Raw genomic sequence first — 17,307 nt, 5'->3', positions numbered from 1 at the left:
ATGATAAAACTGAGGATATTTCTGGCTTACTCCGGTATAAAGGAAGATCTTCGTGAGAGAGAACGTGGCCACTTCGATGGCGGCAAGCTTAGATTCGGGTCTTTTTCGTACATGGATGACGATACCGCCGAAATACGGTCAGTTTTAAGAACCATTGCATCTTCGAGACTTCATGGATCATCGTGACTTTCTCTGCTTTGTCGTTATACCGAATCTCCCTTCAAACCAGAAGCGTCGTCAACGAGTCTCTTTGCAAACTAGGAAAATCGGACGAATTCTTATTTTTCTTATCGCAAGCTGCTCGTTCTAATAAAGTTGCATGCACTCGGTTCGCTTCTATGAATACGTAAAACTCTGCAGAGTTATTCCCAATAAAAATGTCTTCCTCAAGGGCTATACCTTTTAGGATCTCATTCCTCACCCCAGAACTCGACTTTGGTGCAGACGCGTCTTACGTTCATAGATAATATTCGGGAATCTAAACGGAGAAAGATGAAATAAAGTGCTTGGAAAGCTTCGACGATATCTACGCGCAACGGAGTATGGTTTATGATTCCTTTTCGCGAATAGATAATTAGCTCGCACAACGTTAAAATCGTTCGAAGCGAGTCCACGTAGGCCAGTCATCGATATCGCTGAGAAAAAGAATTTCCGTGTTCATTGAAATTTTAGCAAATTACCAGCCGCGAATGCGTTAAGTCGCCTCTTTTAAACGAATTTCGTTCATACGTTATAACGCGCACAATACAAAGCCTTTCTTCAACTTCACTGGAACAACCATAGTAATTACAGCATCACGACAGACAATTATTATGACCGTAGTCCCTTATCGTGTTCATCGAACCGTATAACTTTCTGTTCGCACGGTGATATTCCGTGATCAAATACTGCCTTCCATTAACGTTATTACGCGGATATTTATCTGTCCGGCTTTCACGATTCACCAGGAATTCGGTTTAAAAATCGCGAAATACAGAGATACGTGTTGATTCGACAATTCCCGTTCATTCAGAGTAAAGTTTAGGAAACGTATGCGCGAAAACGAAAAGCAAACAGGAAGCTTAAAAAAACAGTGACAGTCGGGTGTAACGGAAGTTTTTCACCAGGCGTGGTTCAAGTGGGTAAAGAGAAGAGATGGTTGGTTTCTCTCCGCGCTCCAACGCGACAGCTCAACATCCGCAGTAATATTACACAGGTTGGATGGATCTCCTTTACGAGTATTGCGGTCTCACCGTGGGTGTCGCTGAAAGAGGCTCATCCTGCCACGTTTTTCGCTCGTTTATGCGAGAGTTTGCTTTTTTTCAATCCAACAATCGTATTTATCGATAGGCGGCCATAGCGAACGCTCCTGTCCCGTTACTTTTCCCTTTTTGCACTTGGTTTTTATTTGCTTCCTGGTACAGAGATGGTAAAGCGTGAAAAACCCTGCTTAAATCTTCGGGCATAGATTCCTCTTACGATGTACTCTTTTTCGACGAGACGTAAACGTTGCCGCCAAGGTTTATTACAAGTCCTTCAGATTTCAGACGTCTTCTAATTCGTGCAATCGAATGTTAAAAGCGATGAAATCGCGTGAAATATTATCGTTCGTAGTGAACGTGACGCCGAGTTTACGTGAAAAACAAGAAAGAACGGAGAAAGACATAGGTGGAAAAAGAAAATAGGCTTACATCGAGGCTGAAAAAGAGAAGAAGAGGGAGCGAAAGGGAAAGACGAGGTTCATTCCCCACAGTCCAATTTTAAGGGGGCTCTAAAACGCCCGTTTATAACCCCCAGCGGCGTTTGAGGGTGGTGCGGCAACCAACGCTAGAAATGTGCAAGTCAAACAGCTTGACTCAGCGGTTTATCTGCCGGCATACACTCGCGAACGCTATACTAGAGCGCGAATGCCTCCCGCACGTTTATGACTGCACGTTTCGCCAATGGATCACGCTTATTTCACTTTACCGTGGTTGGACTTATCCCTTGTAATTCGTCAATAGCGATACCGACTCGTGTGGCTGGCGAAAGATAAACTTTCAGGGTAATAGGCTGAATCGTGAAGATAACCGCGATTCGTGCGATACTAAACAACGCGTGATGTCTTGTCACGTAGCCTGATAACGCTCGTCAGTGGATCACGAAATACATAAACCGGTCTAGCGATAAGTTCTCATGAAAATCGTTACTTACGAAAAGCCTCGGATCCATTGATATTTACAAATAACGAGTAATTCTTTGGAAATCACGTACGGATTCTTACTGTTAAAAGGACATGTCTATTTTCGAATGTTCGAAATATTTTCAGTAAAGCTTAAGTTTCAAAATTCAACGATTGAAAAAATTATCGAATCGAGTAAGGAAATATTAGTCATGTACTGTTTCCGTGTCAACGGTTTTTCATTTAGGGGGAATAAGAAGCAAACGAGGTACTAAGGCATAACGACCACCATGATAAGAGAATAGAGCGAGTGCGATCCCTTTTGGTTGGCGGAATCAGCCGGGACAAAACTATAGGTTCTAGGTTGTGCGCATTCAGCGTTACAAAACGGGCCTCTTTTAGGGCCACTTCATCGCGCATGTTGCCTACCCTTCTCTTCTTAAATAGAACAGAGCACTTTAAAGGCACCCACTTTGAAAACTCCTATGCGAAGCAGCTCCTTGCGAACGCGCTACATACACCGCAGCGGTCTAATCTGACTTGGGGCGTAAGATCGTAAATCCTCCCACGCCAATCGCGATTGGGGAGAAGCTCGGCGGAACACAGGTGCAAGTATTGCCTCAATGAATCTTTCGTGATAGGATTTTCGTGCAAAACGAAGTAATCTCAGTCTAAGAATAAAATCTTCCGCCGCTGGCGAATGCTTTTTTTCTAATCTCGCCTCCCTGCTCAATTCCTTCGCCACAGCCACAGCGAGGAAAGAGGAGATTCTGTTCTAGCGTAATTAATACAGCATAATATACAGGGTGATTCATAAATATACGTCAATACTTCAATGTCTCAGCCCCTTTTTTCAGTAAAAACTCGCATGTGCGAACATTCCGATATAAAGGCAGCAGTAACAACGAAGAACATATATATGTACCTAACACGTAAAATTTTCTTGGCTAAAGATCATACCGCCATATCAGACACGAACTCATCACAACTGTATCTATCAAGGGACGAACAGAGGGTAGTAAGAACGTATAAGTTTAGCGGATTTAATAACTCGGAGTTTAATTAACTACTGAAAGTCTAGTGATCGATTTCCCCCGAGTTCTTTCTTCCAACGTTTCCTCGGCTCGCGCCTTTTCGCATTTCTCTTCCCGAGAGCTACCTCGCTTTCCTGACGTCGACTGGGGATTCATAATCCTCGGAGACTTAAAATCTCCCTCCTTCGTTTCCCGGGCTGCCACTTCGGAACAGCGAAATTCCTTCGGTACCGAGTCATTGGGGAGGAGGTAAGAAGGACCACTGGCTAGCCGTTCCTTCTAACCGTCAAAATTGTTGAAAACGTCGAATATCTACTGGATCGTTCGATGTCGAAAGGAGGGACTCTGTTCGTTCGCTTGCCTGCGTCCACGCCACGATATGAAATGGAGGATAGAGAGGGACGACGCGATGGTGTGCAAAATTCTTATGGAAACTTCATAGGCGAAACTTTTTGGTAGTTGCCGCAGCCTCGCATGAGCTGGTTGCTCGCGCGGAATCTCTGCCTCGAAAAATGCTATCTTAAAGAGACAGAGAAAGAAAGAAAGAAAGAAAGAAAGAAACGGAAGAAGCAAGAAGGATTTCCACGCGAGCAAAAAACGCGAAGCATAACCGAACGAATCGAAGTTTTCGGTAACTCGTAGGATGTAGCAAGGGTGAGTGGTGCGTCGATTTTCTCCCACAACTTTATGGACTCGTTACTTCCGCCGTGCAAAAACGACTCTTAACGAGATCGCTTGTTGAACGCACGTCTCTAATGCCTCTCTCTGCCTACAGCATCATATTTCACCTTCAGCGAATAACTCCACCGAGATTCCTCGAAACCCATTTAGAACTTGCACGGATATTTTCAATTTCGTTGAAAAACGAGTAGCTCGTCCCGCGACATCGAAGCCATTATTATTATTTATTTCAAGCAACGACTGCAAAACGTCGCCGACATATTACGAGTTAAAAAAAGAACTACCACGTTGCGAAATTCCTGTCAAATCGTGAAAGCATTATGAAACTTAAAAGGGACGCCCTTAAGATTCGTAAACCCTCGGGATTAAAAAGGATCGAAACCGCCGTTTATCGCAATTTTATTTTACCAAGATCCCGGTATTCTAAAAGTCTGCTAGGTCTACAAAAACTGTTTCGACGGTGAAATATGAGGCTATAAATTTCTTTATCGTTCTTATCAACGAACCACTGTTATGAAACTATTTATCGCAATTTGTGAGCATAATTCCGTAGGAAGAAAGAGTTTGAAAGAAGTTTCAGAGATTCTAAGCCGGTACGAGAAGGAGTTTCCTAAGGGAGACATTTTAATTACCGACGGTCCATTTGTTCGTAGTATATATTCAACGATACACCTGGTCCTAGCACTTGCGCCTTTGGTGCTGGAGTACGACCTTACGCCATTTGTCTTTCGAGTTTATATATAAAGCCGATCGCACCCAACCTACCCTTCTACGACTCGACTGCTTCCGTTTACGAACTCAAAGGCCAGCTTGGTTCGCCCCAAATCGGAAACTACGGGCGACAGAGATTGACTGGACTTCAATAAAGCTTCTTCCGAAGTACCGGAGAAGATGGCTACAGAGAGTGATGAGGCTGGTACCGTTAAACTGGTACCGTTAAACTGGTTCGTGGCCTGATCCTTTATAATGGCGCACTCAATTCAGTCACCTCGATAAAACGTAACAACTTTGATCTCGGTACAAAACTTTCTTCCTAATGTTGTGCAATTAGCTAGGTCCTTAACTTCCACCGAAAGGAGCATTTTTATCCCTAAAATAGAAATATTTGCATACTTTCAACTACTGGTATTAAACAATGCCTGGCAGACTATGAGTCACGGTATTTGGTGCTTTTACGCTTTACATTAAAATCATTTATCCTTGTTCGAAGAATTATACTAAATTTTCTGTTCGAAATTCCAAGACCGGATTTTAATAACCACGAGTATCTTGTATTAAAAATTACGTAAGAACGATGCGACTCATTAGATAGCGCTGACAAAGTCAGCTACCATTTAACAAAGAACGACATTTGTACAAATTAATAGACCCCAATGGGGAGGTTCATGAAAAGAGAGACACTACTATACGTCTTCTCTCGTATTGTCGACGCTACGAGGGATTCAGGACGACTGCCCACAATAATCAAGACTAACAGCTTCGGCTGATCCTTCAACCTTCTTCGTCAGCATCCTCGCGTAGCCGGCGTACCTCTCTTATCACGCTATATCTCAATTTATACCACAATAATGTCACTTTAGCACGACGTGTATGTGCACCATCTACCTCTTCGCTTGTTCCTCTGCATCTTTCCCTCGATATCGTTTCCACGTATCGCGCGGAAAGAAAAGTCCGGAAAGCTCGACGAATTCGTGCTCGTATCGCATATCGAAATACTTGAATCGTATTATGCTAGCCGCAAAATGCTGTATTTTGTCGAACACAACACCCAAGGGAGTGATGCGATTCGTTCGAGCAACTACAACCACGGGGAATCTTGTTCAGAGGAAAATAAAGTACTTTCAACTATTAACTAGGGAAATATAAACAAAATGTATTTAGCTATTTCACTCGTTCTACGAATCACTTTCAAATGCGATAAAGGCCATCGAAAATTTTACAACAGTGCGAAAATTTGAACGTAACTTTGTTATTTTCAGCGTATCAGTTATTCTGTATGGTGAAAGTGGAGATCAGAGAAGTCTCGATTTAAAGTACCCTACTTCGTGCACGACGTTATAAACGGAAGACTTTATGCACCAAGTCCTCGAGTAAGTACTATTAAATTAAACGGTAGTTAGGAACTTCTTACATAAAACCCTGTAACTGCTCACCTCAATTAATAGACACGCGTTTGGAATCGTCTTGTTAAACCCTTTTGTGCTGGTATCTTTGGTTCTTAATATTACAGAATCGACGCGCTCTTTACGAGTTATTCGCTTTTATTGGATGCAAATTTCAAAACATAAGATAAAGTAATCTGAAACGGAGTTTCAGGAAAATACAAATAGATTTGTAAACGTAGTTTCACGTTTCTAGCGATATTCTACTGTACTCTTGTAAATGAAATATCACTGCGATGAACAGGAAAGACCAACAACTAGTATAGCAGATCGTAGAACACGGTTTGTTCCCAATCTCTCGCAAGTAGTTATTTAAAAAAAAAAAATTGATTCGCGTTAAACTCGAAGGACATTTTGATCGAAGCAGTCGATGATAGTCAGTCTCGTTGATTAAAAAAGCTGCGTATTTTCGCGCCTATTCACGAATCACCGTTTCGCTAATGGGATTGGAAACAGTGAGTGACGCCGAGCTGGGTGTGAGATCGGTTCAGTCGTTCGCCTGCTCTCACGGTTCCGCCTCGACCGCTCGCTGGCGTACATTTTCAATTTTGTGCCCGGGTTTTAATACCTCGGACGGGCTTTTCAAAACCGGCCTTTTGTTGCTGCAAGTGACGAGAACTTATTTTAGTAAAAAAAAAAAAAAAAAAAAGAGTGGCAGCTTCGGAAATAACTGAAAGACCATCAAACAAGATTTCAATGGCAGGAAACCAGTCTCGAGCCCCGGGGAATATCGACAATATTATATATAGATGAAAAATCATCGTAGAGAAAGGAAAGTTGCTCGGGTATTTTCTCCGTGAATAAATTACATCGTTCGATAGTCCGTGCAAGGAAAACGTTCTTGTCTTTTAGATGGAACGTACACTTTTTTCGCGGAATTCCCAGCTTTAGCTTAGCGATAAACGTCGGAACCATGTCAAGAACGATTCTGCAAAGTTTGTCCGATATGGACTTAGGAATGTCCGGTGTTTCGCAAGCTTTACGATCGCCCATGCGTGAACCCCAAGTTAACTACGACGTTTATATTCTTGACACGCAATAGTTGTAGACTTGTGCGTGAGCGTATACGTGTGTTTGTGGATAGCCCTTTACCAGTGGGTATTAAGGTGTTCGGATTAGGCCGCCCTACGGAGAGAAACTTGCTCCGCGAGATTAACCTATTCCGGAGCTTTATAGAAACTCTACACAACCTGGATTACCGCAGCCACTGAAATCTCACTTGCCAGTACATCGCAGCCCGCCACGGATACGTAGAATCCCAAACAGATGTTTCCGTTTACGCCCTTCTTCGGCGACGCTATCAGATTCCAGTCTACTTTATTGAACACCGTGTTCGAAAGATCAAGCCTCGAAAGTTGTCGTCACGTTCGTCAAGCGAATAATTTAATTGTCGCTTCGAAACTCTGGATGATCGATTAGGATTTCGGTAAAGTGGAAGATACGGCAGAAAGGTGTTTTCCTTCGGTACAGAGAATAAAAGATACGGGTTGACACATGTCGATATCGTCAACATGGTCATCCATCAATGCAAAAGTTTCAGAATGGTTTTGATCAAAAGAAACAAATTACTCGCGTTTTCGATAAATTCACACTTGTCGCGAAGTGCGTTCCATGTATATGAAAGCATTCATTGGATTTCAGAAATTCCGTCGAATTTCTAAAGTTCAATACCGAATAGATCAACGCGAAACGCTCGCGTAATGATATTGTTTTTCGCGTATTATTCGTAAGACCAAAGCGGAAAACCGAGCGTTTGTTACTTGCGGTTGAACGTAACATTTGTGAAACATGTAATTTTGACCGAACGCGCGACCAGCTATGCTGTATATTAATGTACAATGAAAAGAGGTCACGTGCGCAGCGTATATTCCTCTATCGTACGTTCCGTACGTTCTAAATAGGGTCGATGGTACGTTATTTGCAAACTCGCATCCTAAAACAAATAGATATGTTATACAACGACAGTGGATCGTACTCCGTGTTGTTTGACACGATGTCTCCACAAAGAACAAACATGTTTCTTTGTTTGGAAACGAACGTTGACAAACCTTGCGTTGAACCTCGAACCGAATATAATAAGAACATCGAAAAGAAATTATTATTTTGATACCAATGTAAGAACAGATTTTCAAGTTACAGATACCAAAATTGCGTAAAATAATTTTAAAACGTACTGGCTAAAACGACAAAAATATATATTTCCTATACAATTGATATCGAACGTACTTTTGCTTTAAAACCGAACTCGATATTTAATTTTTCATTTTTCGTGAATCAAACACCGTCAATTAACACCACATTTACGAATTTTAACGTCAGCTATATTACATTTACGTGTTTTTTGTTACCACGCATTGCGTCGACCTACACACGAACCGTCAGCTACTGCGAAACACTTTTAACGCAAACATGATTTATCGAGTTGATTCCATTCTCGAATGCGAAACGTTAATATCGAAACATTAGACGATTTTAATCACTATATCGATTCGATGTTTTCGAACGTTATAAAAGTATTTTGAAAGGACTTTGGGAAATATCGCACGATCAACTTGCCTAGAAGACATTGTCTACGCTTTTCCAAAGCATTTCACCTGATCGTCGAGATCCAAGAGCTCAACCTCGCAACAACTTCGATTCGATGTAAGTTTCTAGTAGAGACGGACCAATTTCAAGAACTTTTGAGAAACGGCGCAGGATAAATAAAGAGAAGAATACGACTGGTTGTCAAAAGGAAGAGACAGTTCAAGAATATAAAAATGGAATATCTAGCCATTTGCCCGCCGACTTATTTCGATATTCGACGACAAGTGGTAGCCGAAAGAGTCTGGAGACGTTCGAAGAAGGAAGGAACTCGCATCGTTGGGCGCTTCTCAATGACTAACCATATCGTTAATGAAAGTTATTGGTCGGCTGAATAGAAACTGAATAGAATAAAAACTATTACTACTCTGTACTATTTAAAGGAACGAATTGTAAATCTCCACGTCGCCGTATCGTGTGAATAACGTGACTCTAACGCGTTATCTGGATTACAAATTGATACCAGGGAAGTGAATTAATTTCTGGATAAAATAAAAACAGAAGAAAGACAAGAAGAGACGGAAAGAGTACTGAAAACTTTACTATTAATCATATACTAATTATACGGTATCCGCGAACGAGATCTGATGAGATCACGATGTTCTTATCGTAGGTATAATTGTAGCCCAGTGCTATTTTCTTTGAAGCGGCATTTAAAAACTGTACGAGCAATTAGGTAGAGAAACTATACACGCACCTTCGATATAAAATTGTTGAGAACGAACAGTCGAGTGGTATTAATGTCTGACAGCAGCTGTCGAACGGTAAAATCGAAACTCTGATTACGGACCGTAGTAACGTGAATTTCTGTCCGTTTATCGAACCATGTATAACTGTGCCGCCGCGATATCGTTTCGAAATCGGTGAAAAATGTCACGAATTTTTTGAAACGATTGCATCGTAAAAATTTACGTGGGCGCTATAAGCATCTTACAAAAAAGGAAATACATGATACGTCTTTCATTACGTTTCAATTTTTGTAAGCAATAGGTATAGACATGCAACAAAGTATCCCAATTATTTGTAAATTTAACATGAGATGTCGTTTGTACTTATACGTTGAAGAAATTACGAACGATTACTCTGTCGAGACCGAGAACATTTTCATCAAATTCTTTCTCTGCTATAGTTTCCGAAAACTAACATTTTTATTGTAAAAACGACTAGTTTAAAGACAACCGCGGGTACACACGAACTCAGGATAGAAGGTCGGTTTAGGAACGATAATTGGCACGAAGGCGAACGTTCCGTCCCTTTTCGTCGCGCCTCCGACAGAATTTCGTAGACCAGGGACGAAATTTGATTTGCAAATTCAGTTAAATCCCCTTCGCCTCCTCGATTCCTAGTCATCCCTTCTTTCCCGGCGGCAACCGCACAGGATATACGCACGCTCCGTGATGCTGTCCTGCAGGACGCCCTCCGGGCCCCGTGGGAGAGAAGGCCGAGAAAAGACGCGTCGCATGAATTTTAATTTCACTTCGCCTCGTCGCCGAGCGCGATGCACTTGGGACAACGTAACGAGCAGCTAAAGTTTTTTGAGGAAAAATTAAAAGTTTCGCCCACGTTCATCGCCCCTCACACCCTTCCGTCCTACGTTTCTTTACCCGCCATTCCCTTCGGCTGACGAGCTACACTCATAGGCCAGAAACGTACTTCGTCGACCAACACCGCACCGTAATGTCTCGTAAAGTAATTAAGTTGGTAAGTTAACGGGACCAACCAACTTCTTTAAGAATCTTGATTTGTTTTTCATGGATTCGAGTATTCCTTTTTCGAGCATTCGAACATCTTTGATAGGTCACCGCTAACACCACGGAACATAGATTGAATTATCGCTATATAACTTTAATGTTGTCGTAAACTTTCAATAATTTTAATAGGTTAGTAGAATAACACAAGCTGGATTTTTTCTGGTACCGTGTACCATTTTAGGAAGATGAGTAAGAATGAGCCTCTTTATAATACATAAATAAATGGATATGAAGATGGTTCGGCAAATGAACAAATAAAAAAAAAAACAATAAGAAAACAGGGAAGAAGATATATGAGACGAGGAATAAAAAAGAGAAGAGAACACACGATGTAAAAGAGTTTTGATGTCGAGCCGGCGCAATCTGCTGGTATCTAACAGGGGCGGAAGTATGGACGTGCGCGCGCAAGAAAGGAGACGAACAGATTTGCAAGCCAGATTGAAATTTTGAAATTTAAATCTTGCCGAGACTTAAGTTTAAAAAGTTCACTGCTTCGCGAAGGGACAAATGCATGTATTCCAATACGAACAAGGTCTTGCTAATTGTCGAACAATTTTATCGGCAACAGAGAAATTCCACGATCAAACGATCTTTTGTATTCTCTAGAATATTGTTTAATGGCTATCGTTACGATATTAACTTTCCCATAGCACGCTGGCAATCCGTACTATACTACACGATCGTATTCATAAAGAAATTATAGAGCGTGCAGCGTGCAACTGGTACTACCACTCCGATAACACCGTAAATAAGAATGTTGACGAAAATTAGTTCAGATAAATGTTATATGGTTTGAAATAGAGGAAAGGATAATGCAATCCCTTTCGAATCGCGTAACATTTGCTTGCAACACTTTAGCTAACATCGTTCGCGAAATTATCAAAATGGTTTCATTCTACATATTATCAAAACAAATCTGCGAAAATATATACGTATACTCTGATTCATTCTTCGAATGCCCTTGGTCAAAATTAAACGCACAATGTTTTAGATTAGAAATGGATTAACGTTCGATGGAAACAAAAGATTAAACTAACGGAGAATAACAATTTCGTGACGATTATGTAAAAAACCGATCCCGTCGTTCTATCAGTTCGCAAATGTCATATTTATTCGCGATAAATGAGACCACTTTTGCCGACGATCTTCCGTCAACCTCGTTCTCAACATTAACAAACCGTACCGTTTTCTCTTTATTCGCCCTTCTCGAACTCTTACGTCTTTCACAGTGTATTCGTTTGCCGGCGAAGTAACTCGTTACTTCACTTTGTTCTTTGAATTGGATAGTTTTCCATTAGCAATCATAACAACGTCCTTTGGCCCATGCCTCGAAACTGATGGAGACGACGAAGAGGGTGCCAACCAAGCAGTTAGGGTGAGTTTGTTTATTCAAGCTTCCGCGTTACCCTCTTCACGCTACTGACGGAGGTTAGCCTTGTTTTCCACCCACGTAGTTCGTGTTAATTTCCATTTTTATTACAAAGTGAATTGCACCCCCTCTCTCTAGTTCTGCACTCGACCCTCTTGTCTTTACGTTCGCTATGACCTCTCATTACCGATGCAATCATAATAACTAATATGTATTTCGTATCACGTAACTTACGTACATCAATCGTGACTGGTTCCAAAATAGTTAACTTACCTGAAACAGAAAAAATACGACATCATTAGCTCGCTGTGGAAAAGTATGTGACAGTCGAACTAAGAATCGAGAGTAGAGATCATAACATCGCATCATCATTAACATCGCAAGAAGTAAAACTGTACTCCAAACTATTTTACGCATTAACTCTCATTACATAACACTAATGTTCAGTTGGAAGAGCTAACAATAGAATGGTACGTATTTTAGAACACCGAGATACACTCTACTAACCACAAGAATGGAAATATTTAAATAAAAGGAATTATTATCTAATTTATAAGGTCACGGTGAAGCATCGAATGTCTTTCTCGCGATTATCTTTAGCAAAATTTTAAAGCTGTATGGAAAGTTTTTACGTTAAAAGACGAGTTTACTTCGAGTTAATGACATTAAAATTTAAATCTCGAAATTTTAATAACCAGTGTTCTGATCAAACGAAAACCGTGACATAGCACTCAAGAATTTGAGACAAGCGATAATTGTTTGTTACACATTTCTTTCCCTACCGCTTGTACGAGCAAGCAGGTGTGGAGAAGATATGCCACGAACGTATCCCGATCGTTGAAACACTTATACGACTTGACGACCAATAAAATTTTCAAGATTTCCATCCCCTTCGGTCGACGAATGGAAGAAGGCAGGTCGTATAAAAAGGAACTAAGAAATATCAATAGGCACTATCGAGCTTCATACTACTCAGGAACTGCTGTGGCCATTCGGGACAATCGAGCATGAGGAACGATATTAGCAATAAAGGCGTAAATAAGTTCCAAGTACCTTCCCTTGTGACGTTTATGTTGGCTAGGGTATTGATTTAAATTCGCCTATAAAAAAATAGCCACGTAATCATATAATTCAGAAAGCTCTTTAATAATGAACATTGAATTTAAAGGTGGCAATAAATAATAAAATTCTAGACTGAAAGAGCAAGTTATCGACATCAAACTTTATACACGCGGAAGGAGAATGTTAACATATAGAATATACCTTATTTTATTTATTATAACTTATCAAATAAATTTTAATCTGTGAAAACTTTCTATGTATAAATCTAGTGAATGTTACTTTCAACGTATATTCAAACATTTTCTAAATAATATCAGTGTATAGAAGATAGAAAAGATTATGTGGGAATCATTAAAAATTGAGATGAAGCTCGCTTGATTTAGTTAGACGTACAAATGCGGTATTCGTATTGGACATATTGAGTAGCAACCAGTTTGAGTATCGAGACTTCCCTAGTACTCAACGGTTATAGAGGGAGAACCATAACGGAGTATAATTCAGTACGGTTCTGGTATGTATAGTGTCTACTCCATTCTCCGACAATGCAACGTACAAGCCCCCTGTATCCTACTGCAACGCCCTGCCGTAATGCATTATACCTGAGTAGGACAGCATTTATATACCCTACTATATGCGCGAAGGTACATAACGTACCTGACCTCGGTCTGTTCGTGTAGCTAAGTTGTATGCACGACAGGATCTCGAATCGTATTAAGGGACGCCATCACCGATGCTACATGCTTTAAAGAAAAAACAATTGCACGAATTTCAATCAATTTACGGGACGCAAGAAGTATATTAGTACGCTTATATATGCACAGTCGACTACATAACAGACAGACTTCGAAGTATCTTAAATCATGGTAAAAGATTTGGAAGTTCTACTCTACGATGGAACAAAAGTAATTTAGCTATACGAACAGGTCGATTTGATCCTAAACGAAATACAGTTTGCGTACCGCGCCATGATTTACAAGCGATTAACTAGCAAACAAAGTGTCACTATTCTGGATGTTCCTGGTGTAATTTGTGCAACGACATTGTCTGCCTAGATGATATCTCAGATTACGTCCAAGAGAAGGGAATAGGGATGGTGGGAGTTTCTGGTGGCAACCGCTCCTGCACGTTCCCGTATTCTACGTTCCGTTCTTCCGCCCCTAGGAAATAGGGGAGTGAGATTCATTTATCTTGCTAGGGATCGCGTTGCACCGCGACAAATGCAACATCACCGAGAGAACGCACCGCTGAATAAACTTTCGAAGGAATGCTGGTCTGCCAAATAAACGCCCGCGGCTTGTTCCGGTAAAAACATTTTTCTGCTATCGATGAAAACCCGTCGACGACAGTAAACCACAAAAATGAGAAAATCGGAAATGTCACGAGAGGGAAAAATGTAGAAACGTCAGTCACCGTATTTCAAAGAATAAATATAAATTGCGTTATTAACAAAACGAAAGGAACGAAAAGGGAGGACGAAAAGTCAAAAGTTCTTCTTACGTCGCCATTCCGAAATGACAGGCACCACGAAACAGAAGCTGTATCCGTGTATGCGCAAGGTTTTGCGAGAATTCTAAAGCAGCTTCGTACTGCGTGAAAGCTAACGAAAACCTTTCTGAACATGCTTACGATGCACCCCTACATACATAAATACATATTCATCGCGCTATTCTGTCCTTTTCGACGTAAATCTTTGCTTTCATCCGCGTCAATCGGGGCTACGAGATGGAAATTGCGAAACGCCGGTGCACGCGGTGTGCCAGTCGATAGGTATTTCCACATCGAGGAAAAATACGTTACAAATCCAACTTTAACCTCTTTGAGATTCCGGTCACGTAGCCTCGTCCAAAGATATATATCGTATATCGCCTGCCGCGTCGGTCCTTCTTCACATACCCCACTTTCGAACCTCATTCCAGCCACTTCAGCCCACCTTTCCAGCTAATGTCACACGCGTACTGAAAAGTTATACCCACGGCACAAGCACAGTCCGAATAGCTTTCGCAAATTCGTCGAGTTCGATATCATTCTAATGCATACACGTTTAAACGTGGTTCGACAAACAGTAGAGATATTTCGATATTTATCGAATGAAGAATTAGATGAAATTGACAGTTCTTGCGCTTTATAGTGCAGTGCATGTCTAGCCAGTGACGATCTATTCTACTTATCGTTGAAAGTAACATCCAAAGCAGAACGAATCAAATTTCGATTTACGAATTACTCCACGGTGATTATAAAGTAAATATGTATAACCATTTTTGTAATTCAATTTTCGTACAAATGATTTTAGTAAAATTGCCCATTGAATCCTTAGTGAATTACGAATACGAGTTGAATTTAATCGTTCTCTTGACAAAATTTACCAGTATTATATAACATTCCTCATATATTATACGTGGTAAAATGAATAATAATATTTACGTGAATAAAGAAGATGGTGAACGCATTTGAAAATGGAACAGGTGTGCACCGTTGTTTGAGAATAGTCCGGTCTCAAGGAGCAACAAATATCCTATGCACATATTTAGCGACTGTATATTATTTCAAAACAACGAGCTCTTGGGTCGTACAGCGGATTGTTGTTTCACTCGTACTTACAAATACCGCATCTACTAAATTCTGTTTTCACTGTATCAATTTTTAGCGCTTCGTGTACGTACGATGAAATTTTTCCTCGCGAAATTATCATATTTTGATGTTATGAATGCGCATAATCAGATTTAATTTAATCAGTTAGATAATCGATTAAAAAAGGTTGCTTTAATTTGCATCGAACCTTCTGTTTCCTTTTACGAGAATATGGAAATCTTAACGAATGCTGTACTGTAGTTATATCTCTATTTTATAATGGTTTAACACTTTCTGTTATTACCGAACTTCACTATATGCTATATGCGTAGTTACATTTACTCGTTATTATATATTCTTTTCAATGATCACTTCCCACTGACTTATCACTTCACTTTTGTATCGTAAAAAGAGGATAATTATGTAGATAAAAATTATTGCTAATTATAGCCGTATAGGCACGATTCCCAATGTTACATAAATTGAAACGTGTTTTACGATAAAATTAAACTACAGAATTAAGTTAGAAAAAATGCTTAGTATTTTAGCAGATTACGTAATGAAACAGAGACTAGCCGCGTTACCAGAAGCGAGCGATTCAAATTGACGACAATGGGATACAGAAACGAAAAATGCCACATATATTTTTTTCTTAATTAATTTTTAAATGCTCGACTCGATCCATCATTCGTATTACACGAGAAGGGCATTTAGATACTTGAAAGGAGCAACAGACGAATATCTCATAAAACCAATAGCCGTTCGAAGAAGCATAGCACTCTGAAATATTGGTCGTTCTAAGTAAATTCATAAAAACTCCGGCATGATAATTGGTTACATCCGAAACCCATTCCACACAATTGCACACCACATAGACAATTTCGCAGGAATATCAGAGTATCCTTAAGCTCCCGATTACCGGCTTTGGAGTTTTGTTCTCAGAGGAGGCAACAGGTTACCAGCACGCGCCGCTCGCCGACGACTCGTCGAGTCGACCACGGGGACGATCGCGTGTGCGTGTCTGCGCTCTCGTTTCTCTCGCGTGTTCCTCTCTCACTCATTCTCTCTCTCTCTCTCTCTCTCTTTCTCTCTCTCCACTCTCTCTCCCTTTTCCTCTCCCTCTTTCTCCTATTTTCGCTGCATTTCTCTCCCTCTCTTTCTCGCTTTCTCTCGTTCACCTATTCGCCTCGCTTTCCTTATTCGGCCCGCGAGTCTCTTTCCACCCTTCCTATTCTCCTAAATATATTCACGATCCAACGAAAATATATACGTGGGTATTAATGATAGATGTGTGTACAAATCTAACCTATGATCCATATGCGTGGCTGACCAACGAATGTCCTACGTCGCTGCACGGCACATGTGCCACAAGGACGTCGCAAGCAACCACGAGGACGATCACCGCACAAGTCTGACAACTTGCGTCCTCGCTCTCTCAATCTCTCTCTGCTGCGCGTCACTGGTGTGTGTGTCTGTGTGCCTGTGTCAAATGCGGTGCGTACACGCACGTGTCACCCTCTCTCCACGATCTCTCTGCTTCTACTTTCTTCTCCTCTTGAACAACATACGACTGAACATAGGTGACTCTTTTCTCACCCTCAATATTACTTTATTTCGTTCTGTTTCGTTTATGTTTCCGTTTCCTTTTGTTTTTTTTTTTTTTTTTGGTATCAACGTTTTCGCTCTTCGGGTCGTTTAATTAGTTTATTTTCACTCTCGTACGAGAGACACGGTCACAAGAAACAACAAGCGGAAACTCGTCGAATGCAAAAACCGTGCACGGAAACACGACAGATACGTACGAGAGATTCTGACTGTGAATGCGCAACACGGATAGGGGACGGCAGAGGGGCTCTATTTCACAGGCTTTTTAACACGGTTTCGAAAAGACACGCAGCGCGCGGCGTGGCGTGGCGTAGCGACGAGTCGGATGGCTGACTGGCGGAGAGCCGACGAC

At 40.9% G+C, this 17,307-nt stretch overlaps 1 protein-coding gene across 11 annotated transcripts in view; it reads right to left on the bottom strand.

The window, feature by feature from the left end:
• Positions 1–17,307, bottom strand: part of LOC100747554 (CUGBP Elav-like family member 4) — a 548,998-nt gene that overhangs the window by 209,697 nt on the left and 321,994 nt on the right. For 3 of the 11 annotated variants that reach the window (XM_012381773.3, XM_012381772.3, XM_033319139.1), the window contains exon 1: positions 16,657–17,301. The exons of 6 other annotated variants lie outside the window; for them this stretch is intronic. The gene's annotated coding sequence lies outside the window, so the exon portion shown is untranslated. Of the gene's footprint in view, positions 1–16,269; positions 16,292–16,656; positions 17,302–17,307 lie in introns of those variants that run through there. 2 more of the 11 variants (XM_033319136.1, XM_033319132.1) reach the window with 2 other exon arrangements.

Source organism: Bombus impatiens, unplaced genomic scaffold (assembly GCF_000188095.3).
Source record: "Bombus impatiens unplaced genomic scaffold, BIMP_2.2 scf_0135, whole genome shotgun sequence".
Taxonomy (NCBI): domain Eukaryota; kingdom Metazoa; phylum Arthropoda; class Insecta; order Hymenoptera; family Apidae; genus Bombus; species Bombus impatiens.
The sequence above is the reverse complement of the archived record's forward strand: the minus strand, read 5'-3'. Positions and strand labels throughout refer to the sequence as shown.